General features: G+C 36.5%; 1 protein-coding gene across 2 annotated transcripts in view; it reads left to right on the top strand.

The window, feature by feature from the left end:
- Positions 1 to 214: 214 nt before the first annotated feature.
- LOC135459281 (nipped-B-like protein) overlaps positions 215 to 27482 on the top strand; it is a 154705-nt gene continuing 127437 nt past the window's right edge. For both annotated transcript variants that reach the window (XM_064735066.1, XM_064735065.1), the window contains exon 1: positions 215 to 624. The gene's annotated coding sequence lies outside the window, so the exon portion shown is untranslated. The remainder of the gene's footprint in view (positions 625 to 27482) is intronic.

Genomic DNA, 27482 nt, shown 5'->3' on the forward strand with positions numbered 1-27482 from the left:
GAGGAGGCAGCGGAGGGAAGGGGGAGGTTGCTGGTGTTTGGCGCCGGTGGAGGGAGTCATTCCTGCCGCTGCACTTCCGGTCGGCATTTTGTTCTGAGAGGGAGCGAGAGAGACACACACAGGATCCTTCCCCCTCCTTCTCCTCCTCCTCGCCCTTCTCTCCCTCTGCCCCCCCGCTCGGTACCGACTCACCGTGCCCAGGCCGCCCCTCCCCGCCCTCCTGCGCTCGCACTCTCGGAGGGAGCGGCGGCGGCGGCAGCCCCTTGGCAGCGCTGCCCCTGGGCCACCCTCCGCTCTCCCCGGCTCGGAGCGCGGCTCGGAACCGGTTCGGCGCGGCGCGGCCCGACCCGTGTTGATGTTGTGAAGCAGGCTCGGGGGGAAGGGATTTGCCTCGGCCGCACACCCCCCGGCTCTACATGTTCGCTGCACTGAGGAGGAGACGGAAGAGGAGCCAGCCCCCCTCCCGGCCCGGATTATTGTTGTTATATTATCTCCCCTCCTCCTCCTGCTCCGCGGCGGCGGCGGCGGCCCAGCGGCGGCGGCGGCTCCTCTGAGGAGGGAGGGGGGCGGATTTCTCTCCCCCTCTCTCGGATTCTCGTTGGATTCAGACGCCGATTTGCTCAGGTAATCCCCCCTCCTTGTCTCCCCTTCCCCTCCCTGCCCTCGCCAGCAGCGGGCCGGGCCTCTCAGCGCAGCGGCCCAGCACTGCCGGGAGCAGAGGGGATTAGCTGTTATCCGGGGTAGAGGGGTGTAAGTGGCAACCGGAGGTGTTTATTTCGCAGCCCCCCTTCCTGCTCGGTCGGGTTTGGCGGAGGAGGTTGGTTCGTGCCGGGCTGCCGGGAGGCCCAGGCCCGGCGGAGGGCGCAGGCCCGCCGGCCAGCGCCTTTACTCCAGCTCGGGGATTAGAAAGGCGAAGCGGCTGCTCAGTGACAGGCCTCAACCCGAAAAGAGCAGGAGGAGGAGGAGGAAACAATACATTTAGTCGCAAATGTGCACTGATCCTTTCCCATATTTACAACTTCACCTAGGGCAAGGAAGGGTCCCAGAGCAGACAGCCCTCTGAAGTGGGGCAGAAGTGGAGGCATAGGGGAGGAGAGACAATGTAAATACTCAGGAACAAAAATGCCACTTGTCTTTGCTATTATCTTGTTCTTCTAACCAAGTGTGTTCTGAACATTCAAAAGTTTAAATGCTTTTGGTTTTATAATTTGCAGATGTTTCATTTCTAAATAACATTATTGATTAGTATGTTAATGACTTAGTATATTTATAGCATAAAATAGTGCTTGAAGGATGATTGACACAACACGAACACCTGCAGACCCAAGAAATACAGATAGCATAGCATATTATATCCGGTATTTCGCACAATTTTGGTGTCTGTGTCCTGTATACGCTACAGGAATATATGGTAAAGGAAGAAATACCATTTTCTGTTCCTAGCAAACGGAAAACAGGCAAGGGATCTTGTGTAAAGTGCTGTGTTTGTGACATTTAAGGGACTAAGGTGAGGATGAGATCTTAACCAAAGTACTTGAGAGTCACATCTATATTTATTTATGTGAAGTGTGAGGAATGCTTAAAAAGTGTCATCTTTTCTTGTCAGGCTATATCACTTTGAGATCCTGAGGTTGTTATTGGCTGTTTGTGTCCATGATGTTTGAATATGTAATTAGGTGTAATTTTTACAGGTCAACTGTGTTTTGAAAATGACTGTTTATTAGTCTCAGGTCTTTATAAATAAATAGTAGCTGATTTACAATAAAGTAAATCTTGTACTTATAAATGGTAGAGTTGTAAATGTTGCTAAAAACTCAGGCACATTTAAACAAACACCCTGTGAACTAATAAAAATGCTTCTACAGAAATTACATAGCTGCAGGAAATTTTAAGATACAAAGTTTTCATCCTTGTAGAGAGGAATTTTGTTAGTGGCAAATGATTGTTGATATTACATAATGTGTTACATTTTCAGCAGGATTTTTAGTTGTTCAGGTAGATTTGCTGTTATAATACATGGTTACTGTATCTAATAGAGTGACTTTCTGATGCATTGTGTTCAGAGTCTTGTAAATGAAACTCTGCTATCGTGCCTCCTGCGTGCCCTGATACATGTTTAAAAGGGTGAAGTTAATATAGCTGTCACGTAGAAGGCGTGTTTTTAATGCTGTAAATCCGTGTAGTAGTCAGTAGCGTGTCCGTGATTTGTATTGGTCAGGGAGCAGTTTGAATTTTAAAAAGCCAGAAGATCCTGCTGAGCCCCAATCCCGGCCTCCCTTCCTCCCACTAATCTCCCATTCCTGTCTTTGTGCTGCCTGGTCCTGTTAGACACTGTTTGCAACAGGGCCTCAGGCCTACGTGCGTGGAGAGGAACCATTTACAGTTCGAAAAAGCAGCTTTTTATTTTTAAACTTTGTGAAATGCAGAGGGAGCCACTAGTCGTCTCTAACTGTCCCCACCTCGGTGTGTAACAGCGGAATTGCTGTTTGCTTTTGCCCCGTAGTGTGCGTGGAGACCGAGTGTAACTCTGTTTCGCAGGAAAGAAAGGACTGTGCAGAAGTAGTTGTAGTTCTTGGGTAGTTTTCATCATCAGGAAGCGACATTACAGCCCTAGCATTTCTTGCGTCTGTGTTTCAGGCAGCTGCCGTTCTAAGAAGAATGTGTTTGTTAAGCTAACAGTAGTGAACTTTTCTGACTGATTTTTCATTTAAGGAGGGTTGCTTTAAATATTCTCGATATGAGCAGGAAATGAGCTACTGTAGTTACACAGTTCCTGTCAAGTTTATCTTGCCAGGGTTGTGTGGTTGTGTTTACAGCACCCTTTTTTTTTTCTTTTTATCTTTTTTTTTTTTTTAACCGGAACGGATGCACTTTTCTGGAATGAAGAGTAGTTGTATTTATAAAGGGAAATATAAGATGTCTATTTTTATTTGTAATTAGTTTTTTGGGTTTGTTGTTATGAGCCGTATGTGGTTAATCGTGAATTAGTTACTTGATCAGTTTATATAGTTTTACAGAAATATTTAAAGTTGAGATATTTATAAGAGGACTTATTTTTCTTTTGAGTTTAGCATGTTTTAGCATATTTGAGAGTGTCTGTGTGCATGCATGATGCAGGCTGGTGGTACTTTCATACTACTTTTTCCCTGATGTTAAGAGCTTCTACTAAGTGTTTATCACAACAGCTAGCTGCATAAGGACAATGTATTTATTTTAGTGATGTTATGAAAATACAAAATTAATTATTCTCGAGAGGTTAGTTGTAACTATTATTTTATCAAAAAGAGAAAAATGCTTCTTTCTACATTTTATTTTGTACTTTTTCCTGCTTTTTGCATTTTGAATTTACTTCCTCTACACAAGTTGTTTTTTTCCTCTCAACGTCTTGAACATTTTACCTAAGGTTATTCCAACAAAAATCCCTTCCTGAAATCTTTAGCTGTTGATTAAAGCTGGTTTTATACTTTTTAAAAATCAAAACATAGAAACAGAAATGTCAGTAAAATAATATTTTTTTTAAAATTTGTTTTAAAATGTTTAAGTTTTGACTTAGAAGCAACAGACAGATCAGAGAAGCCAAATTATATACCTAAGCCCTTTTGAAAATCATTTTTCTACATAAGAGCACAGGTACCCCATTAAACCTTATGCTTGAGACTCCATGTACATAAATGTTCATACAATTCTTCTTGCAGAATCAAGGCCATAGATAGTAATTTCCTTAGGAGAGAAACTTTTTGTTTGTTTGTGTTGTTTTGTTAATTTGTTTGTTAGTGATTATTAAGGTAATATAACTTTAATCCTAAATGTTTTGTGTATATAGTCCTCTACAATATAAATAAACAATATTTTGGATGATACTAGGTAAATAATGTGGATTGATTTAAGCTAGAGATCCTATTCCTATTTTTATATGTTCTGTGGCAACTGGACTTTCATGTCTATTATATTACAAAATGTTAAACTGATTATACCACATTTATGTTAACATTTCATAAAAATTGCACAAGACATATGAAACTTCTAGATAATTGCTGTAACTAGAGAGAAAAATATCTACTTTTATCCCGAATATCTAAATCTAGGAAAGAAATCAAGTCTTCAAATTCACAACTTTATAATTTCTAGAAAGTATGTTAGAGGAGTGCATAATATTCATGAATGTGTGTAATTTGGATAACAACTATGGACATAGTTAATCAGAAAAACATGAGTAGTTGTAGCTTTAGAATTCGTTGACTGGTAGGTGTGAGGTGGGTCTTCAGGTGTTAGGGTGGTTATTTAGTATCACAAAACACTAAGAATATTTAACATTGTAAAGAATGGCCATTTCAGTATCATACCACTTATTTTAGATCTTGTTTTTCATTTGCCTTTATTAGAAGTAATTCAGGTTAGGTTAGCTTCTGATTTTGAAACATCAGCAGTAATGAGCACGTTGTTGTAAAGAGATTTCTGCAAGGAAATGCTTGAAATTGGTTATACCTGTGTATTGTTGCTAATAACTCTGTACAATAATGATCTCTTTTAATAACAAAAAAGTATTCTTGAAATTAAGAAAATAAGTGTTTGACAATTGCAAACTCCTTAATATAACTCATGTACATTTATATTTTTATTTTCTTTGTATTGCAAACATGCTTTTTAGTAGCTGATCCTGACCCCCAAAAGGTGTTTAAAAAGTGCTTTACATTGACATGTATGACACTCCATGAGTAAGGAAATTCAGTTTGAGGAGATTGTGCAGGACCTGTGATTTGTGTTTCAGTTCTTGTCCCTAATGTTAACCATAGAAAATCTCCCCAGCAAAAGGAAGGGAAGAAAGGATTTTGGCCCATCTGTATGTGGAAACTAAAAGGGATTCCAGTCAGATTGAATATGGTTGTTAATACTGTATTTTAAGGTGATCACTTGGTCTGCACAAATAACTTCAAAAGAATGTAAATATCCAAGACCAGTTTTCATGTTAAGTCATAAAAAATTCTAGAAAAACTTTATTTTATGGCCTTTAGAATTTGTATCAGTTTTAAGTGTAAGTAATCAGAGATCTCATTCTTTTTATATGAGTAGATAATTAAATTTTTCATTTTATTGCTGGGGTTTGATTTGAAATGCTCTGGTTTTTGTAGCAGCGTGTATGTGTAGACATGCAATGCGTTTTAGAGACACAGTGTCAGAGAACCCTAGGCTGCAAAATAAGGGAGTCCTGTAAGGAAACAGCCAAGTGAGGAGCTGGGCCTTTAACTGCCCGCAGTATTCAACCCTTCCCTTGCAGCCCCAGTTCAGTGCCTCATCCAGTGCATGTGAAATGCCAGCTGACCACTCTTATAACCTAGTTTATGTACTTATCATTCAGTGTGTACCCTGGTGCCTTATTACCTGCTGTGTACATCCCAGTCACTCAGGAAGGCTGAAGTGTTTTCATATTTTAATTTGTAGAGTTATCTCAAAGCAAGGTGCAGACTTCAGAGAGTTTTGTTTTTGCACATCTGTAAAAGATTTTTTCAATTTTACAGGTGAAAGACTGCAATGGAATCAAAATAGTGAATTTTAAAAGCTTATAAATCTTATCTATTGTGACATACTTTACTCTTCAGATTTTTAAAGTTACTTTACAGCACTTAGGAAGTTCATAACATTGTTTTTGTTGGCCTTGTTTGTGGTCATGTATGTTCTGCACTTCAACTTGTTAGGCTCGTTGTTTCTCTTCTTGAAACCCTAAGTATAGAATGGTTTTTCACTGGAGGCCTTAAATATCTATTAAATTTCAACTCTTTTGATCATGGCAACAGTTGGAAAAAACCGGACTGCCTGTCCTGAGAACCTAAAAAAGAATCACCCTCTATCTCTTAAAGTTTATTTTGGGAGAGAACAGGGCAGATCATTAACTCAAATCACACAGTAATTAACTGTTGTGGCTGTGGCTACAATATTGAACTCAGAGATACAAAATGTTACTGTTACTCTCTAGGATTGCTAGTTCCTGTTGGAAGGTATCCTAAGCATGGGGTTGGGATTCTTGGGGATAAAGCTCTGGCTCTTGGCCTGATAATTGTTGCACTTGATGAGAGTGCTTGAGAGCCCCCTATACCCCAGTGGTCAGACCACTGCGATGTCAGTCAGTTGTCAGGCTCCTCCAAGACTGTTGGTGCAGCAAGGCTCTTCTGCGGTGTAGTAAGTGCATTCCTAGCCAGAAGATTGCTTCGGGGATATAGGAAGTCCAGCCCCAAATGTGTAATTGTATCAGGCACAAAAGTTCTTGAACTTTTTTCTTCTCCTTTGGCTTTTTGTATCGTGCTCAAAGCGTGGCTCAGGGACTGTGAGTACATTACAGAACAGACAGAATAAGTAGCCCTTTAGTCTTATTAACTTAATTCCTTTCTGTCTTGTGCAGATTTTCTGTGAGAGTACATTTGTGGAGGCTTTTTGTTAGTTTGTTTTGTTTTTCAGCTTTTGTTTTTGATTGTTTTTAAGAAGAGTTGTTTTTCATAAAAGTCAGTTTTCAGCAAAAGATGTCTTGAATGTGAAACTTCTCAGTCAGCCAGTTTTATTAACTGTGCTTTATTCAAATTCCTTAGTAGGAAAGTGTTATGTTCCCTGTAAGGCACCTCCTTGTACTTTGTAAGTTTGTGTTTCATGACATGTATGTCATGTGCCATATATGGGGCAGTGATCCCCTGAATAACAACAAATGGTATATGATCATCTAATAATCAATGTGTATCACAGTGCACAAGGAGCTAAAATATAGGTACAAGCAACCATAACACTAACATTTCTTAATACTTCTATGCTTGTTTTTGTAGTACCAACCTTTTTTCTCCCTTCAAGCTCACTGAATAACAAACATATGTCTGTGCTAATGCAATCTCTATCTCTCATGTTTGAACTTAAGTCTTTCCTCTATGTTGACCTCAGAAAGGATGAGGTTGCAAATACTCCATCTCTGAAATTTTGTTTTCAAGTTTTATGACTTAATATGACTGTCTGCATTTCTTTCATGCTATTTTCCATTCAGATGTGTTGCTTTCTCTTTTTCTTCAGATATGTTTTCTGGCTAATGAGAATAGGAGGAAGAATTTGAAGGACCCTCACCAGATGCTATGTACAGCAGCTGACTTTAAAAAATTGCTGTAGAAAAAATAATCTGGATCCTGTGGGGTTCTTTTGATTATTGTTTAGGTTCTCAGGACACTTTTTGTAGTATAAAAGCTGAACAAGTTTGGTGAGATTCTAATGCAACTGTGGGGAGAACTTATGGGGAGTTCTTTGTGAAGATCTAAAATCTTTGATTTTTTTAAACTTTGTTATGTTTTTTTTCTGGAGGGAAAATTTTAAATCTGCTTGGTCATGTGTTTGTAAAGTTTCTACTTAAAACTAAGGTGATGTAATTGCTTTTTACTGTGTGAATGCTATGTTTCCTTTTTTTTCCTTTCTTTTGAATTAATGGAAAATAGATTTTTTTCTACTAACATGCTCAGTAGTGATTGTCTCTTCCTGGCAGTTTCTTTTAAAAACTCATGTTGAGGCATAACCTGTAACATAGCACAATTTCATTTATCCTTTTAAAATTTGGCAGTCAAGGATTTGAAGCATTGCTTATCAGAGTTACCAACTGACTTTAAGAATGCATGTTTCTCCTTGCATGTAGGTAGGACTGGTTCTCCTCTGTTTCCTGATTACTGATGTACTATTTAAAGGCAATGATTTTACTTCTGACTTTGCTCAACTTCAGTCATTTGGGCCAAAATCTTCTATGTTGAGTGAATGCCCTTTATTGACTTATTATCTGAATAATGTTCAAAGTGAACATAGTTCACTGGCTTCTAAGGGCTGTGATGGAAGAAAAAATGCTTTTAAATTATTCCTGACCTCTTTTTCAAGCTGTTCTTCGGGAAAAGGAGTTTAGAATTTCAGTGTGACATAACTTTTTACATTAAGGATATACATTTAGTTGCTACTTGAAAAGCTTTCAGAAAATTGGGCAAATTATTAGTGTCTAAAAAATTAACTGATTTCCCTGATTGTAGGTGCTATTGTTGAAAAACTTTTTGTGCACAACAGAGCTTTCCTAAAAAGTTCTAAGCAGTGAGATAGATGTGCAAACTCTTAGTTTTATGGTTTCCAGTCTCTTCTTATCCACAATGCAGATTAATATAAGTGTGTAAAAGAAAAGAAGAGAAATTGCAGATGGATGGAAGGATGAGCATATGGAGAAGGAGAGCAGTGGACTGGAACTGGACTTAGATGGATGGGGAGGAAATGGAGTTTGAAGGGTAGAAATTGGGAGAAGGTAGGAGCTTTGAAGTTCTTAAGGAGGAGAGCCTTAAGAACATCTCCTATGAAGACAGTCTGAGAGAACTGGGAATGTCTGAAGAAAAGAAGGTTCTGGGGTGAGACTCCATAGCACTTCTCAGTATCTAAGTGGGACATTTCACGAAGGCTGGAGAGGGATCTTTTACAAGGGCATGAAGTGCTGGGACAGCAGGGAATAGCTTTCAGACGACAGAGGAAAGGTTTAGATTAGGTCTTAGGAAGGCATTTCTTTCTTTGAGAGTGATGAGGCAATGTGTTGCCCAGAGAAATTGTAGCTGTTCCAGCCCTAGAAGCGTTCAAGGCCAGGTTGGATGGGGTTAGTGGAAGGTGTATTTGCCCATGGCAGGGAAGATGACCTTTAAGGTTCCTTCCAACCCAGATTCATTCCGTTGTTCTGTGAAATAATGACTGAACTGTAGTGGCTGGACAAAGGAGCTGGTGTGGCAGATACAAGTGGCCTTAAGAAAGATAAAGGAAGAGCTGTGATGAAACAGCCTTATCAAGAAGCAAAGGCAAAAAGATACTGTGGATTTGCTTGTACAGTCAAGGAAAGCAGTTTAGGGATGAGAGCGGATGGGAAGGGTGTTCTGAGAGAGGCCAGAGAAGGGAAGGAGAAGAAATTGCCTGAGAAGTCAGAAGAACAAAACAAGGATTGGCTGGGCAAAGAAGCATTATTTCACACAGAGGAATTCATTGTTTGAGTTGTCTTTTTTTTTTTTTTTTCCCTAAACTGAGAAAATTGCTTAGGAAAAAATATGCTCAGAAATTTAGACTACTTCTTTTAAGAGCTAATGATAGGAGATTCTGTAGTTCAGATTACCTCTATAGGTATGTGTGCCACTTTTCAGAATGCATTGCTGTATTCTTAAATCTATAATCCCTTTTCTACTGACAACAGGATGTCTATTTCAGTGATTGTGTAAAATAAGTTAAATTGGGTTTTTAATTTTTTTTTTAAATACAACAGGTTTTTGCCTCCAAGTATTTGCCTTAGATATTGTTGATTCTGCCTTGGAGAAAGGGATAAACTTTAGAGATTGCTTTCAGTCCTGTCTTTTACGATTAAACATTTTGATTCTCTTTGGTGTTCAGTGTGTAGCCTTTTGCCTGAATTGTTTTGTGTCATGAAGCCCTGCTCCAGAGGCAGAAGTCTTAATTTCCTCATAGGCTCCTTTGTGGTCTGTACTGGAATATTGTAATTCCACAATTAAGCTCCACAAATGCTTATTTTTAAAATGTTTTTGAGAGTAGTATTTAATCACGTAAGTTGAGTACTGATATTGAAAAGTTGATTTTCATTATTTTTGGAAGTCTAACTGGAACAAGTGTAGAACCTTAATTTTAAATTAACTGACTTTTTTTTTTTGTGTCATGATTTATATGGTAATAGTGGAACAGATTTTGTTAATTTTGGTTACAAATATGACTAATCGGTGCTTGTTCAAATTAGGCTTTGGAGCCTGCAGGATAAAAGGAACACAGAAATATTTGCCATTGGTAATAAAAATAGAATGAGATTCCCAAGAGTGGTGTTTTTCTGTTTCCTGCTATCTGATCTGAAGCCTCTTTCCCTTCGTATTTGCTTTGTTTTTACTTGGACTTGAAGTGTCATGTGTACAACAGACCTTACAGTCTTACGAATAGACTCTGATTCGTTTCCAGAGCAGATCCCTTCCGTAAGCTGGAGGATGATTGGGCCCAGGGATGGCAGAGAAGTGTTACACAATTACATAAAAATCCAAGGACCGTGTCAGAATTCTTGGAGGCAAAGGACATTTATTAACTTTTGATTGGCATTGCAAAGACTTTCAATCTGGGGGTGGGGGATTTCCTGTAAAAGTCTAGAAACTTTTGAGTCAATACTCAGAAAAAGTAATGTTTTAGTATTTGTTGACATCAGCTTTTCAGTGCTGAATGCTCTGCTTTAGAGGATGTTTTTAAAGTCATGCTTCTAACATTTTTAATAGTAAGGGTTTTAACATACAGCTATGCATTTAGTGTGATGCATTTCTAAGCACTGTCTTCTAAAATAGCTGTTAGAGTGCAATAAGGGAAATTTACAGTCATGATTTCTACATCATAAAAAGGAATTGGAGTGAGATCAAAAAGGGACTTTGTTGTGATACTGTTATTGAAAAGGTCGCCGCTTGAATGTCAGTCAAAAGTTTGAGATGTGAGAGATGCGAAATGGAACTTAGGTCCTCTGGTGCTAAGTAAGGAATCTATATGGGTCAGTTGATAGAAAACACTGAAGAGATTCTTGCATCCTGGAGTTCAGTTTGAATCACTTTATTTGAAAATCATATTCTCTCCTTCTGGTTTTTGTCCTGTTCTAATTAATTTTCTTTGCACTGTGATGTAGTACTTCTTCAGCAGCAGGAGAAGGAAATGGTCACCTCCCCATAAAATATAAAGCCAGTCAAAGGCACTAAGAGATAGTGACAAATGCATGTTTGAAAGTCCTGCTACTGAGGAGGATTTCAGAATCTGTCAGATACCTCAAGCAGGTGTTCAATGTCTGTCCTCCTGAGATTTTAAATGAAGTGTTGGAGGCAGTGGCTAGTACACAGTGCCAAGTAATCCATTTTCTATGTTAGGTATGTTCAAAGCATGTTTATGACTGGACTTTCTTACTCTGAAGGTCTTGCCAAGACTTACGGGTAAAACAGGTGTTGAGCTGCTTGGTACTGACATACACTGAAGCAAGGTTGCAGGTGAGCTTTTCTGGTCATAAGTTAGGTGACTAATGGCTTAGAGAGTTGTAGGAACACACTGTGCACTCCGGAGTCACTATTGTAAAAGCTTATTTAGAGTTATGACTCTGCATATTTACTCACTGGAGTATTTCCCTCTGGCATTCTATCTAGCATGATGTAAAATTTAGTCATGTTATTTGCAAAAATAGGTAATTTATTTTTTACTGTGGAAAATATAATTAAAATATTTGAGGAATTGAAATAAAAATGGAATGGTGTAAAGACTGTTTTGTCTGTAATTCACTACATATCACTACATGAACAAGCCATCATACTACTGGAAAGTAAATAAACATTCTCAGTTTTCACATCATACTATAATTTTAGCTCACAACCTGGAGAAAGAATAATGAGAACTATTTATTTAATTTTGTGGTGTATTAAACGCTTGCCTTGAACCTAGTAGACTTTAGAATAGGAATTCCCTCTTTTTTTTTTTTTTTTTGGAAATGTTTGTGTTTATTCCTGATAAATCTTTTTCCTAGACTCAAAGTAGACATATGATGTCATGGAATTAAGCAAATTCCTAATCATGTCTTGACAAACAATTAGTCAGTGAAGTCTCATAAAAAGCTCTGTAGGTGGACTTCTGAGAATTCAACACAAGTCCTGAGAATCTGAAGTTATTACAAGCTCATCTACAGTGAATGTTCAATTGTGTATATATAGGATGTGGCAATTGCACCATAACTTGGGTTAATTTAAACCTGTTTCATTGCTGGCTAAGGAAGGTTGGATTAATTTGCATTTTTCATGGCATTAAGTACAATTATTGAAAGTCAGCTGATGCATAGTGAACTAGACAGTGTAATCTACTTGGACTAATCAGCTTGCTCAAGTGTGGCTGTCACTCCGTGTAGCCCTATGTAAAATTTGAGTGAGAACACTATTTGCCTGAAACAAAAATATTTATGGTCTGCTACCTGCCCCTACTTACTGATACAGGTGTAAATTGGAGCAAGTGTTTTAGGAAGGGTGAATAAAATGGATGAAATCCTCATTGTAAAGTACACCAATTTTGTAATTCTGGTAGAAGATAGCATAAAGCTTGTTATTGATATAGCAGATAATTCTTTTAAACAAGAACAGAAATATTGGTTTTATGATGATGCTTAAATACTTATGCTATTTTCTAATAAATCAAACAGAAGTTAGACAATTTACATACTTTAGTTTTAAGGGTGACCCTATAGAAACAGCATCAGTTACCAAAGACATTAAACTTGCTGTGCAGAACTTAGAAGTTTTATTTGCAAAATGATGGTTACCTTGATAGGAAGAATTTACTTTAGTTTCATGATTATTTAGTTTAGTGCATGATTATGATTTATAAACATTCTATAAATCAACTTACATGCAGGTTCATTCATAATGCTTTAAAATTATGCTTTTGTGAATGGATTACTGAAAGTAATCCATGGTTTACACAGATGTGATTACTAGAAATTGATATCCATGTATTTGCTTCCTTTAATAAGAAGTAACAAGAACTTTAATGTTAGGGTATTCACATATAATAGAACATTTATTTTACTATTTCTGCTATTATAGTAGTAAATAGTGGGTGCACATAAGACGAAATAGCTCCTTTTTTCTTTAGGTATGACATGTTAGTTTTTAGGCTAGATAATTTTTAGGGTGACAATACCTTTGTGATCCTGTTGTAGTTACTTAGTATTGTTCTGTGGTTAATTCATTTCTTTCATACTCATTGTTAATTGTTTTATGAATCTTTGTAAGTTAAAGATGTTTCTGTTTTGAGGGAATGAAGGGGGAATGGGTTGTGGTCTGGAGTGCTAATTGATGAAATGTAGTGGTGGGCTCCCAGTTATGATTGCTTTGCAGTAACTCTCTGAACTCTGAACATAGTTTAATAAATCCAGCACTAATTTAATTTACTAACACACTTATCAGTGGTGTGTTAATTAGCATCAGGTAACTTGAAAGATTTTTTTATAGATACACCTGTGTAAAATACTTACATATTTGTGAGGGTAATAACTTAGATACTTGTCCACTGAAAAAGTGAAGAGTTGCCTTTCAGAATTCACCTTAAAGTCTTTTAGAAATAAGAAGTACCTACTTGACAGTTGGTGTCTTAGAAAATGTAGAAGAGGATGTTTGTTATGAGTAAACAGTAGGAATGATTAGCAGTGGGGGGAGCTCAAGTTCCTTGTAATATGAACCTGGAAGACACAAAAGTAAGTGAATGTTGGATTATGTGAAATAGGAGTTCAGTACTATACAGAATACTGCTGTCAGGATAAATCTATGTCTTAGACACTAATATTTCATATGTGCCAAAACACGCAGACAATAATCTCAAACATTTGGCCTGGGAAGGCACTTGTGATTCTGCAGGCTCTAATTTATGGTCTCCCATGGCAACTCTTAAAGAGAAAAAAAGGATTGTGAGTTAAGATGTGTCCCACAATCATATCCTGTGAGTTTAATTTAAAGAGTTTATTTTTTTTCTGGATATAAGCAATCTGTTCACACAGAAACAGATCTTTACCTTGCTGCTAAGGTGTCCTACCATTTGTTGTATGTTTAATCACATAGATTGGTAAATTAGCAATTATTCTGTTGGAAAACAGGACAAAAACTCAGTATTTTCATGGCCTGGACAAGTGGCTACCAGTGGTTAGTGTTCCTGCCTGTATAGATGCCTTGGCATCCAAAGTAAGGATGAAAGACTATTAGCTACTCCTTATTCCTACTTTAGTGTGTGTATATGTCAGTCTTGATGCAAATCTAAGGTATTTGAGGCCTGATCTGTTTGAGATGCTTCTGGTTTCTCTTCAGATGACATGTGAGTGAAATTAGAAGGGTGCCATCCTTAATTTTTGATGCTTTTGAATTGTTAGAATATCCCCAAAAAGATGTGTAGTTTTCATGTCCCCTTTGTGCTAAGATAACTATCAGTTTGGAAGAAAAAGCAAATAGATTCTGGCAAAGCTGCAGAGAATTGAGAAAAAACTCCAAATGAGCTTATGACTGGAGAAATAATGTTAATGTTTCACAGCAAAAAGATTGAGCTATCATTCTAAAAGGTGCATGTTATCAGCTTCATCTCAGAAAAGACTGCAAAGATCAGCTTTAGTCTTCCCTCAAAGATACTGCCCTAAAAATATATATTACTAGCAGTTCTGTTGTTTACATCTTGCTTTGTATGTATTTATTAGCATTCATTAGTGATTTATGATTGGCAAACAGCTGTAACTGTACTTAGTGAGCTGAAAATCATTGTACACTTATTTTAAGATTGTTTAAAATGTTTAGTTTTAAAGTAAATAGAAGATACAATGATAATAATTGAATTTTATGAGGAGTTCATAGGTTTTTTCAAGATAGGTAAAATTTAGCTCAATTGATTAGGGCATGCTGATAATAACACCAAGGATGGGGATTTGACCCCCATGTGGACCATTGATGTATGAGTTGAATTATGATCCTTGTGGGTCTTCCAGCTCAGAATATTCTGTGATGCTTTCTGTGTGCTAAATACCTCTATTTTAAAATCCATACCCTTCCTAGAAAAAGGGAACATGTGATTGCAAATTATTCTACTTCAACAGGTTATGAAAATAAAGTGCTCACTATCCAATTGTGTGACTTCTATTAAAAAATTAAGCATGACTCACTAATCTAGTCTTCACTTTATTCATTAATTTGATTATCTGCATGGTCAGTTATGATTATCTTTGTATTTGTAGTGTATGGGCCCTGGTTCACCTTTACCTTAGCAACAGCTGGGACAATAGTGGTGTCTGAATTCTAGTCAAAAATTTTGTATAAAAGCCTCAGTGAAATTGAGAGTTGTAATTAGGCTTCTCTTGCACAGTAGTGAGGTTCAAACCTTTAGGAAGAGATGGTTGTCATTTAGAATGAAGTACCTGGAGAATAATCATCTTTTATGTTCTTCTGCATAAAAGATGAAGAAGAACATCTGTGTGTTGTCAGGAGTGTAAAGATTCAGTGTGGATTTTTGTGGTGTGGCCCTGTGAGGTCTAATGGAACCTTCACGAAAGAGTTCTTGGGCCCTCCCCATATGCCCACAACACAGCCAGCTGTGCAGCCCGTAACTTGGAACTGTGTCCCTGGCCTAAGACATACTTCTTTTATGTTAGCTCATCAGTTTAGAATTTAGAGATTTAGATATAGGATGCACATGGATTTTTATTTCATCAATTAAGTGGTATCTGCAGCTCATAGAAATAAAGATCACAAATGGGAAAATGCAAATTTTTTAGTTTTGGTCATTAGTTAATGACCAACTTTCTCATATTGGAAGGTGTGACTTATTTATATAAATATGGAAAAATAGTTACTATATATGAATGAGTAGAGAAGCATTTGCAGTGCATTTATCCTCCCTCAGGTTTTACCAGTCCTTTCTTTGAACAAGTATTGCTAAGAGCACTATTTTCTTTCACATATTAATGGGTTTTTGGCATGTTTTTCATTTGCCAGCTTCATTGACTCCTGGCTTCTATAAGTGAGAGCTTGTACATGTGACATAATTAGAATATACTTTCTGGAAAGGCCATGTAAATACTTTAGTAAGTGAAGTTGAAAACAGACAGCTAAACATAAACCAAGCTGCTCTTACACTGAGACTTACACTTCTGGATTTCTCTGATGTCTCTGATTAGTTTAAATGTCTACTTTTCAGAAAAGTCTAGTCGTTTTTCATTAGTAAGGGCTTGCCAATCTCTGTCTTTTCCCTCACTCCCCCACAATTTTGCAATTGGCTATTTAATCACTAACTCTTGTAAGCCAGTGAAGAAGCCACATCATGAAAGAGAGTCCAGTGAAATAAAAATCTTTCTTGCCCTGTTTCTTTGGAGCATTGACAGCAGATATTGGTTGAGTGAATTATGAATGAGACTGGAGCTTTGCAAGTGTGTGATGTGAACTAGATGGTCCCTTTCTCGCCTTGCAAAATACAGAGAGATGTGTTTTGATGTCAGTGAGTTGGATAGGTTTGTGGGAGAAAACTTGATTTCTGAGGGAGCATTTGTTGTTGATTTGCAATGAATTTCATTGTTTATTTTGTGGTATTGCAGTGCTTGATTAAAATATTTATAAACTATTTGGGAATACTTACTTTCAAAATATGTTGCTACACTACATCCTGAGAAGTGTTTTGGCTGACTGGAAGATATTAACAACTTACACATTTAAATATGTGTAACTTATGTGATAATTCTGCCAGGATCTTTTATTTTCTTGGCTTTTGGGGTAAGATGGATTAACATGTATGAATGTATTGTCTTGTTTTCTTACATATATTAAGTTTTAGCAGTTATATCATCTAGTGAGGACTTTCTCTGTATGAAATGTACAGTTTTTGATGATACTTTGCACCAAAGCAAAACAGAAACAGTAAATGGCATCTTTGGTTTTTGGAAATCTTACATTAGGAAAAATCCATAATTTGACTTTTGAGAACAACATAGTGATATTTGTGGGGAAAATTCAAATCAAAGTGTACTAGAGTTGCAATTGTAGAATGTAATTAAAGTGTTCTATTTCAGAAATAATATTATAAAGTTGAAACAACTAAGTTCTGTTATTTTAAATTGAAGTTGATTTAAGTGGAAATATTTTCTAATATGTGTCCACTTTGACATATGACAGTATTCAGTGAAGCACTCTAATAAAAAAAAAATTCTCATTGAGTTACATGGATAGGTGTTTGGGAAGAGCATAAATATTTTCTCTGTAGCCACTAAAGGTGAGACAAGTGGGATTTTCACCAGTGTCTCCCCCCGTCTGTATTTATAACAATCTCATATGCTGTAATGATATCTGAATAATGTCCTAAAACTTCTGGCCATTAAATTGTTTCTGTTTCTGTACATGTATAAGTTAGTAACTGTAAGATATCTTCCAGTCTTCTTGCTTTTCCAGTTATTTTCTAGATCCTATTGTGTTCCATTTTAAAGAGCGTTAGACAACTTTGATCTCATGGATTATCTAAAATTTTTGTAAATAGGCAGGTTCATGACGATACTGCAGAAGATGCCAAGGACTTCAGGAGAAGATTCAGTTGCCTTGGCACAAGCTTGGGTTTTTTTTTTTTTTTGGCCAGGTATGTTTTTGGAAAACACAAGACACAGAGAATTAAGGTGGTCTTAAGTCCATGGTTCAGTTTGATATCTCTCATCTGTAACACTGCCTACGATATTTTTTTTGGCCAGGTTCATATGACAGGACAATTGTAATATGAACATGTTGTTTTTCAGCTCCCCAGTTTTGAGTGTGCTACACTTAAGTTTCCCTAAGCTAAATAAAAGTACTCTAGATGCTTATATTAAGACGAGCTAGGTAAGCTATGGTAATCAATGAAGTTTAGTTGAATTTACCAATTTCCTGTACTATAAAATTGGTGGTTTAATTATGCAAGTTTGACAGCATAGTACTAGGGAAGCATAAAGACGATAAATCCAAGCCTTGATGGATGATGCGAAATAAAATATCTCCTTTCAGATCAAGGAAGTTTATTAGGAGTAACCATGCTAAGTCAGTGCACACCCCCTTCTAAATTATAGAATAGGTACTTTGTTTATCTGAAAAGCAATACTTTTTCCACAATAGGTAGTGCAGAAGCTTTGCAATTACTGACATTAAATGAGTCTATTAAACTAGTTGATTCAGAGCTGTTGAGTTGTATTGAGAAATAGCTGGTGTATATAGCTGTGATCTTCTGACTCTCCAAAACTGGAAAAGTAAGGAAAAGCTTTTTCTCAAAACTAATGAATGAAACCTCTTTATCAAGTTTTATTTACTTTTTGTGGTAAGAGCCTCCTTAACACTGCAATTTAATTTGAATCTGTGAAAAGGAAGAGCATAAAGAGCATAGAGAGCACAGTTTTTCAAAAGATTAAATATCTGTGGTAATACTGTTGCATGCAGTCATTACATATAGACTGAAGCGTTCTTTCTGGATTTTGTCTTTCCCTTCCCATGTTTTGTATTTGAGGTGGCAAGTACAGTTTTGCATTAGTTTAAATCATATTACCAAATAGATTGTCATATGCAGGAGTTTAACTGTGAAAAACATTAATGAAATCTGCAATCCTCTAATAATTTTCTAGTTTTACAGTGGTTCCTCTTAGACATAATTTTGATATTGCTTTTCCAGCTACCCTTATAACTACAGCCTTAATTTACTGAATCTAAAAAAGTTTTTAATTTAGGTAGTGTTACTGGGAAGTTTTACTGGTTAGAAATTTTTATGATTGCTTGATATCATTAACCATGCTTGCATTGTCTATATGAGTGTGTTTCTGTATACAATACAAAGAGAACTAACAAATGTATGGTTTGAAAACTGGTTTGAGTATCAGGCAGAAAAAAAACCCAGGCAGTCAAACTGTGGCTTTTAACAAAAAATGTATTGATTCCTAAAAAACAGCCTTTCAGAATATTTGATTATTTCACTATGATGATGTCAGTTGCCTTTCAGTCTGTTTTCTGAAACAATGGGGGACATGCATTACTGTGTTGGAAATCACTTTGTTATTTTTCATAAGGATTTGTCTATCCAACTGAATGTACTGAACCAGTGAGAGACAAACTATGAGACCATATGTCAGTATTAATGGTAATCACTCTTCTCAGTACTTGAAGTTGTCTCTGAATATAATTTCTCAGCTTTTCAAGTTCTTAGCTTGAAGAGTGTGCAAAACACAGTAGAATTATGTAGATGGTGGTATGTCTTAAAAAGGGGGAAAAAAAAACCTATTTAAAAGTTTTGCAACTTTTAAATTTTCCATACCTTCAGCTGAGAGTCTTCCTGGCTACTTAGGTGTCATACCCAGCTTCACAAAACTATTTTGGTTGGAGAAGACCTCCTAGATGGAGACCAACTATAGATCATCAAGTGCAGCCATTCCATAACTTTTGACACTTCAAATTGTGTGAATGATTAACTTTTAATTAAATTATTAAGAAACAAATTGTTAAGAAATGCTTTTTCTAACTACTGCTTGAGAGATCTTGGTTGAATTGTAGCAGAAATGTTGTCAGTAAGAAAATTTTTTTGAAGTTAACCACTAGAATAGCAATACACTGTGTTGACATGCAAATTGGTTTTTCAAAGAATGTGTTGCTGTATTCTGTTAGTTAGGCCTTGCCTTAATCATATGTTTTGCATTTGACTCTGGATTTTCTGTGCGCTATGTAGGTTTCACTGAATTCCTGTGTAAGGTTGTATCTTTTAAAAGTCCTATGTTAAGGGCTGAAGATAACTGCATGCATTAGTACATGCCCCTCTCTCTGTTCACCACATCGTCTATTAATCAGGCATGTCTGCCTACCACCCTTTAAAACTCAAGACAACTTTACAGGCCAGTGAATATATCTGTAGGATCCATAAATATTCCTGAGAAATATTTCTATCAAAGCCCAGGCTGTACTTGCCTCTTCATTGAAGTATTACTTAATTCTAGTATTTACTAGTGCTGTTGTTTGTGAGTCATGAATCATCTTGGGTCATTAAGCTTTTTGAAGAGGATTATTTGACAGTGTTGGCATTGGTGCCAAAATATTCCTGAGGTTTTATATTGTGTTATGCTTTAGAAGGCCTGTATGCTTAATTTGGAGTGTTGAGGTCAGTCTGTCCACAGAATATAATTCAAGTTAGAAAAGAGCTTGCCCTTAATATCTGAAATAAGAACCTATTTAAAATCAGCGATTTTCAGTGAACAGTGAGGATTAAATTGAAAGGATGTCATATATTCTTCTTCAAAATGTTGCATGATGGGTTAATATCTACATATATATACAGGAGTTCCACTGTGAATTGTTTTCAGTCAATTTATTCGATAGACCAAAACTAACTTCAAATTTACTGTTAGGGTTTACTTGGCAAGTGAAATAATCAGGTGGACTTTGGTTCTTCAGAGAGCAGCATGGGTAATTCTTCTACAGTATAAAAATAGAAACCATGATAATTTTGCTGACTTTCCAGTCTGCAATAGTAGTAACTTGGTGAAGTCTTAGGTGTTTTTCTGTAAAGTAGTACCAGTGAAAATGGCCAGAAGCTGCCAAGGGTGTTATGGTGCTGTGCTGCTGTGTAAAGTAAAATTTCATGGATTCTGCCAAACAATATTTTAGAAATTCTTCAATGATCTAGGTGTGTTTTAGTGATCATATTATGTGTTCATTTTATGGTGATTATAGTATATGGCTTTATTATAGGTATATAAATTTATATATTGTCAGGTATGCAGGGACAGTCAGGATGTTTGACAGTTACTGAACATTGGGATATGAGTATTTGAAGTGACCAATTTCCCCATATGGACCAAGTTTCAATAAGATGGTAGAAACAGGTGAAACAGAAATTACCTGCTTTGGATCACTGGGTTTTCTCTGGAGTAGCTGAGGGTGAGAGGCCTTTCATCAGAGTAATTTTCAACATTGATTATAAATGTTAGTTGCCATGACCTTTCTCTCTTTGTGTGGGTTTAATTTCTTTACCTGGTGGGGGTTGTTCAGTTTTGGTTTTCTTTGTAATTTTTTCCCCTATATATCTGGGTTCAGGTGTACATCTCAGGTTTAAATTATTACTCGAATATTTAAGAATTTGGAAATGCCGATAAATAGGGTAGAATTCCCTCTATCTGTGCTCTCAAACACTGTCGTTTTCTCACCACTGTTTACACTGGCATTGATGATATTTCTGGTGTCCTGTCTTGAGAGGGAGCAAAAGGAGGAGGATTAATCCTAGTTTCTGTTGGTGTTTATGTAGTAAATATTTATCTTTGCATGAAGCAGTGGGACAGCATGGAAGGAAACCTGGCTAGTGAATAGAATTGAGAGAAAAGGAAAGCAGTAAGTAGTAAAATAGTTGAATTTGAGAAAATGCTTATGTAAAACAACATTTTGAAGAGTTGCTCGTTACTGCAGTAGCAGGAGAGGAGCTATATTTGGTTTTTTCTTTAGAGTTTGGAAATATACAGAAAAATGCAAAGGGGGATAAAGAAATAGTTAGCATCTTTCTGCTGTCTCTCAATCCAGCTCCTAATTGCATTAGAAAATTAATTTGAAAATTAGAAATTTCTTGAGTACCCCCTTTCAGGATAAGATTAGGTCATCTCATTCTTACCGCCCTGTTTATGTGCTATATTGTGCTTTCTCATTGAAATGAATAATGAATTTCAGGCTGTGCTGTGAGAGCAGTAGCTTTTAGTGGCAGTCAGTTCAGCTGTTATATGGAACTTTATCCTGTGCTTTGTGTCAGCACCTTTAGTGCTACTACTTTCACTCAGCATCTCCCATTCTCAGGTTGTCCTTCATTTATTGTTTTGTATGTTAAATGCTGTTTACTCTTCCTATTTCTTGATGTGTTAATTTGCAGAAGGCTATGGGACTAACTTTTATCAACTGATAATGTTATTTAGTGCTCCATTTTTTTTTGCTTTTGTACACAATACAATAAATTGTTAAAATTCTGTTAGATTGTGAACAGTTTAAATTTTAAATATATTAATAATTCTGAAGTAATTTAGATTCCAGCTTCCATGTCTTAAATCCAGCCTATAATACAAAATGTTTATAAAATTGGCACACTAATGCAAAAGTAAATGAAACTGAAATATTCCTGATGTATAAAATGCACATTTTCTAAGGCCTAACCTTCCATTGTCAAAGTATAGTAGCATAATGTTTTCGTGTATTAACAGAGAGAGGCTTGTATGCACTTCTGCTATACTTGGGTTGCAAAGCTGTAGGAAGTCAGCAATGCCCATATCTCAGCTGGTGCACAGCAGCCTGAAAAAGAGACCCAAGACAGAATATTGGCAATATAGGCTCATTCAGCAATTTATCAGGAAAACAATCAATTCCATACCTGGAATAAGTAGTTTTTCAGAAGTGGTGAAAGAGTAGCTTAGCTATGTGGCTGCCTTCTAAACCAAAAGTTGCAATAAGTCTCAGGAAAGATGGGGTAATTTGTGGGTTAATAAAATAGGTAAATACAATTATTGTAAATACAGTTATGTTTACAAGTTTGTATAAATAGTTATCATGGTTAACTCTATCCCACCTGGAACCAGCACCTTTGTGTATCCAAGCTGTACCTTGCTGAGGATAATCAGCAAGTATTCTATGCTTTTTAAGGAGAGTACTGTTCAAAAAAGATACCAGGGTGGAGAACACAAAGGACTTGTGATGTATCTAGGAAATTTACTTTGTATACAGAAGACAGAACAAAGCATTCAAAGCATTTGACTGTTGGTATGAGAGGAGCAAATGGTAGAAGAGGCTGGCCTTATTGACAGTGTGGAGGAGATGGGATGAAGTGTGATGCGAGAAAAAGCGTGTAAGTGCTACGGGAAAAACTGCAAATTCTTGCAGCTGTAACATTTTGGGGTAGATATGGAAGTTGGTTGAAGATAGGAGATAAAAAGGTGGGCTCAAAATGCCGTAATGACAGTTGTAACAATTAATTACTCTGTAGGGTATGTTTCAGGCAAAACTGGTCTGAAGACAGAATGTAAATAACACAATCAGCTAGAATAAAAGATGACCGAGTGGAGCAAGTGTGACAGAGGGCTACTGAGATGGCTAGGCTGCTGAAGCGTGAAATTTAGTAGTAGAATCTGAGATTTGGTTGTCGTGGTGAAGAGAAGGCTAAGAGAAGGATTGAAATGCTGTCTTTAACCTGGCTGATAATGACCATTTATGTAGAAGGAAAGGCAGACTCCTCTGAGGGGCAAAACAAAAGAAGCAACAGCTGCTGTTGCACTGAGGGAAATGCTGACTGGATTTAGCTGGAAAAAAATACACAGTGAATCCCCATTCTTGAAAGCAGATTTTGGCTGGCATGGCCCTTAATAACCTGACATAGCTTTGAGATTGCTCTTAGTTTGAGCAAAGGGTTGGTCCAGATGTCCCTCTGACAGTAAATGGGCTGGTTTTGTGCCAGTTTCTGTTTAGAATCCTTGTCCATACTTGGTAGCAACAGGAGTTACCGAGGGGAAGCTTTGTTAAAATACTGGTCAAGTAGAGTCTTGGTTTATATATTCAAGATAATCCGAGTGTAGATACAAAGTTTCATTTAACCACAACGTTTGGTCGTTACTCACCTGTCTGAGGTGAGTTATAAGGTATTTCTCATGGATTTGATGGAATTAGATATTTCAGTTAGATAAAGATGTTAATCTAAAAGGTAGATTAACATCTTTTAAAGTGTAATTTCAAATTTCTAGATCTGATTTACTCTAATTGCATATCCAGTGTTTGAAATTCTATGTTTAAATGATAAAAGAAGGAGTGGGAATCATTGTCCTAAAGTAATTTACCTAGAGGTGTTTCCTGCTGAGTGTTAGTCAAAGAAATCATAATTAGAAGCTCAGTTTCTTCCTAATATTTTCATTCTTTATTTCCAGTTCCTATGGATGCGCCTTTTTTGTAGATGGAAAATATTGTTGTATCTTAAACTCAATGTTCTTTCACAGTAGTGGTAGTTAAAGAATATAATTTAATATTTTCCAAAGGACATACTTTATTTTAGCTAGTGAAAAGTTACATGCCAGTTAAGAATCAAATTTTGTAGGATAGTGCAAGAAGGAAAGTACTGTAATGTAACACAGTGTTAGACATTAAAAGATAGTTATAAGGAAATGAGATTTCTGAAAGATGAATCCACAAGCCTTGTAAAATAGAGACTTGTTAAAAAGCCATGAACAAAAAAAGTTTTCCCTTGTGGATAGCAAGTTGCTGTCTATTGTCAGAATAGGGAAGATTTGGAATACCTGTCAGGAAACATTTGATGACCTTGAGAGCTGCAGAAATAGAGGTGGGATGAAATTCAAGTGTGAAATATTGGTACATTTGAAGATTTATTACTAGAATTTATGCTGTAAACAGACAGCTTCTCTGCGTGGCGTGTCAGAGGAAGCATAAGATCTGTGTATATTAATGTTTTTACAAAATACTTAGTCATCAGCAAAAAGAGACTATTATATGCAGTTTTTTAATCTCACAGAAGAGGCATGTCTTTGTAGAGGTATTCAAGTATCAGAGTATATGCATTGTATTGGTGTGTGATCCTTTTGGGCTCAGGAAAATAATGAGATGGCATCAAGTGTGGAGGATAGTAAGAAGGTTGGGAAAATTTATTTAATGCAAAAACTTATTTTTGTAGCAAAGGGCTCTCAGCATAAGTTACAGTGCAGCTAAACTAATTTAAACTAATTAGAACTAATTTGTTTACATGACTTCTGGGCTACAGCTGGCTCATGTCCGACTAGCTCAGAGTATTTATAAGTGGTACTCTTAATATTCAACCTACTCATGCAGCAATTCCCAAGCCTTTTTTCTCTCTTGTTCCATTTCTGAGCTTGGAATCATGTTTTGGGGTGGTGTTTTGGTGGGGTTTTTTTGTTTGTTTGTTTGTTTGCTTGGTTGGTTTGGTTTTTGTGTTTTTTAGTGTTTTAGGTTTTTTAAGTGATTCTCCTGCTGTTAAATGTGTCAAGACTATGTTCTACTTGTGGTCTACAGCCCTGTCTTTAGGGGCTTGAGAGGAATGATACAAATGAGCACTCAATTTTCTGGAAGGATTCACATCTGGAAAGGAGAGGAGATACTGGCCAAGAAGATGTAAGAAAAAAGGGAACATAATCTGGCAGTGAATAATTCCAGTCTGGAAATTTATATAAAGCTCTAGAATGCAAAAGAATGAGACATTGGAATTACCTTCCAGTAAGAATAATGAAGGCAAAATGTTTATGAAGTACATTGTGATGTGACAATGGTCTGGACTTCATGATCAGGGAAATCCTTATTTTTTAAGAAAACGCTGTGAAAAAATTATTTCTGGTTTGAAAATATACAATCTAACAAAAAAAAAATCTCACAAAAGTTACAAGAGCCTGAATATCATATTATGGGACTAGTATATTTAGCCATATTCAGAGTAATGGAATTACTGGTAGTTCTAGAGTGTAGCTGTCTTTGAATGGGAACTTAATATCTAATTTATTCAAGTGGTCTTCTAAATAAATCCTGAATTTTTACATTGCTATCTAAAATTTCTGTTCTTTTGTGAAGTTGTTTTTTTTGATTTTTTTTTTTTTTCTGTTGGGAATGTGGAGTCATTGGTATGACTAGTAGGTGAGATTAATTTGTCCCACTCACTTCAATCAGCTGGAACTTGCTATTTATACATGAATCCTCTGATGCTAATAGGATTAAGATTTCTGAGTATCTTAAGGTGGAAATGAAACAAACTTTTGTAGCGTTGAGCTGTTTTCATTGAAGAATTTGTGCAACTGTAATGCAGGACTGAGGAAGTGGTGTGTTTGAAAGGAAGAATCTGACTTGATGCTGCGTTTGAGGGTGGACACTGAAAAAACAAATGCACTTGCTCTGCATATTCCTTTTCTTTGAAAGGAGTAGATTTCAAAGAAATTATTTTGATTTGTAGTTAAAGCTGCTATAGGAGCTGTTCTTTTGAGGTACAAGAATTGCATTGGACTATGTGTTTCACAAAAAATCCCATAGTTGAGACCCTGTTTTGGAAAACTTGCTTTCTAAATACATATTGTATCACTTAGTCTCTTTACAAAAACTGTTTCCGTTGAAGTGCATTTCTTTGTTTCAAAGTAACTAAATTGGCTGTTTCATTTCTACACTAAAATAGTTTTGCACTGTTTTCATGTATACTCAGATGGGACTTTACTTTGTGAATGCTTTTGTGAATGGCCATGTTTGATAAATCTTAGAAAAGAGTGTGAAAGCATGAAGGGAGCTGAGTATTTTTGTCTTCTGTTTCTGTATATCTTGGATGTGCCATCCCATTTCTTTACAAATTTAAAGAATAATTGAAGCATCAAGAGGTGAGTTTGCCTAGACCAAAAATCATGTAGCAAATTATTTATTGTTAAGAAAAAAAGGAACCATATTTTTTCCAGCCCAATTTGGAGTCCCTCACTTTTGCCATGGCTTCCATCCATGTGCTTTGAGCCAAAGAATGAGTTGATTATGATAAACCTGCATTATAGGAAAATCAGGGACCACAGAGTTTAATCTACACCTTGAACTGCAGCCTTATAAAAAATGGTAACGGACGTGGTGATAAATCTTTCCTTCTTTACCTAACAAGATCAGCAATCATTAGCTGAGTAGAAAATACTTTATGAATTCTCCTGTCCCAAGAACGCAGTTAACAGAGTGAATAGCATCATAATACTTGGCTGTATTGCTATTCTTTACTTGGTGTTAATATAATGAAAAGTTTAGAACTACTTGTCATCACCAGTATGCAATTTCAGTCCCTTGCAGTCAAAAAAGAATGAAAACTTGCAGAGTACTAACTGATTCTGTTGTGCTCTCTTCCACAAAATTTTTTGATTAATTGGAAATCATTTGAAAATGCTTTGGAAAAAAAACTTGGCAGTACCAGAAAGTTAAATATGGCAGTAACAGAAAGTTAAATATGTACAGTTCTTGAAGTTTACAAAATTCACATGAAACCAGACGGAAGTTTTATATTTGCAAAATTTGGACTTGAACAAGCAGATTCAAATGTATTGGTGAAGTATAGCTGCAAATAAATATATGTAGGTGAGACTTTGATTATATTACTTTAATATTCTAAGTTGTTGCTGATCATACCACCTTCATTTCATGACTTACTAAATTGAAACAGCATTTCATGATTCCTGTTCTATTGAATCAGGGATTTGATAAGCCACCTTTGAGTTAAGTTGCTAGTCTGTTCAACTTTCTGACTATGATATGTCACATTCTCTAGTATTTCCTTGTATATCAAGATGAGTTTCTTAAGATTATGAGTGCTGTGCAATTCCTTAGCTTAATTTCTTACAAGAAAGAAACATAGTTGTACCAAGTTCTGAAACTTTTCTGCCAGTCGTCTGCATGTGAAGAGAAGCAGTTTGCCATGACGGGCTTCATGAATGCTGTCTTGGCCAAACATGGCATAAGCTTTAATTAGTTCTTCCCAGCCATGTTGTCTCAGAATAAAAACAGTTGAAACTTCACTTTATAGCACTGGCCAACATCCATGTAGCTCTGAGTTAGGAATGGGATGTTGTGTGTTTTATGTTGCATATCTGTAACCTGATAGGGCCTAAAGGCAGAAGTTAAAGTTGTTATGAATACAAAGCTGCATGAAACAAGTTCTGCTTGGTTCTGCTGTACATGAAACAGTTTATTTTACTCTATCTCTGTGTACAGAGAGGAGAGAGAAACAGAGAAAGTGTTTATGGGTCATATCTAGAACTTCTGATGATAATGCCTTAATTCTTTCCAACCCTGGCAAATTATTTGGACTCTATGGAGTGTGTTAGAATTCTCAGATTATGCGTTTAAACACTGTTTGGTGTAAACTCTCCTGGTAATTCTGAGACACCAGTGTGAGAGGGAAAACCT

The sequence above is a fragment of the Zonotrichia leucophrys genome, chromosome Z (genome assembly GCF_028769735.1).
Source record: "Zonotrichia leucophrys gambelii isolate GWCS_2022_RI chromosome Z, RI_Zleu_2.0, whole genome shotgun sequence".
NCBI classification, from domain to species: Eukaryota; Metazoa; Chordata; class Aves; order Passeriformes; family Passerellidae; genus Zonotrichia; species Zonotrichia leucophrys.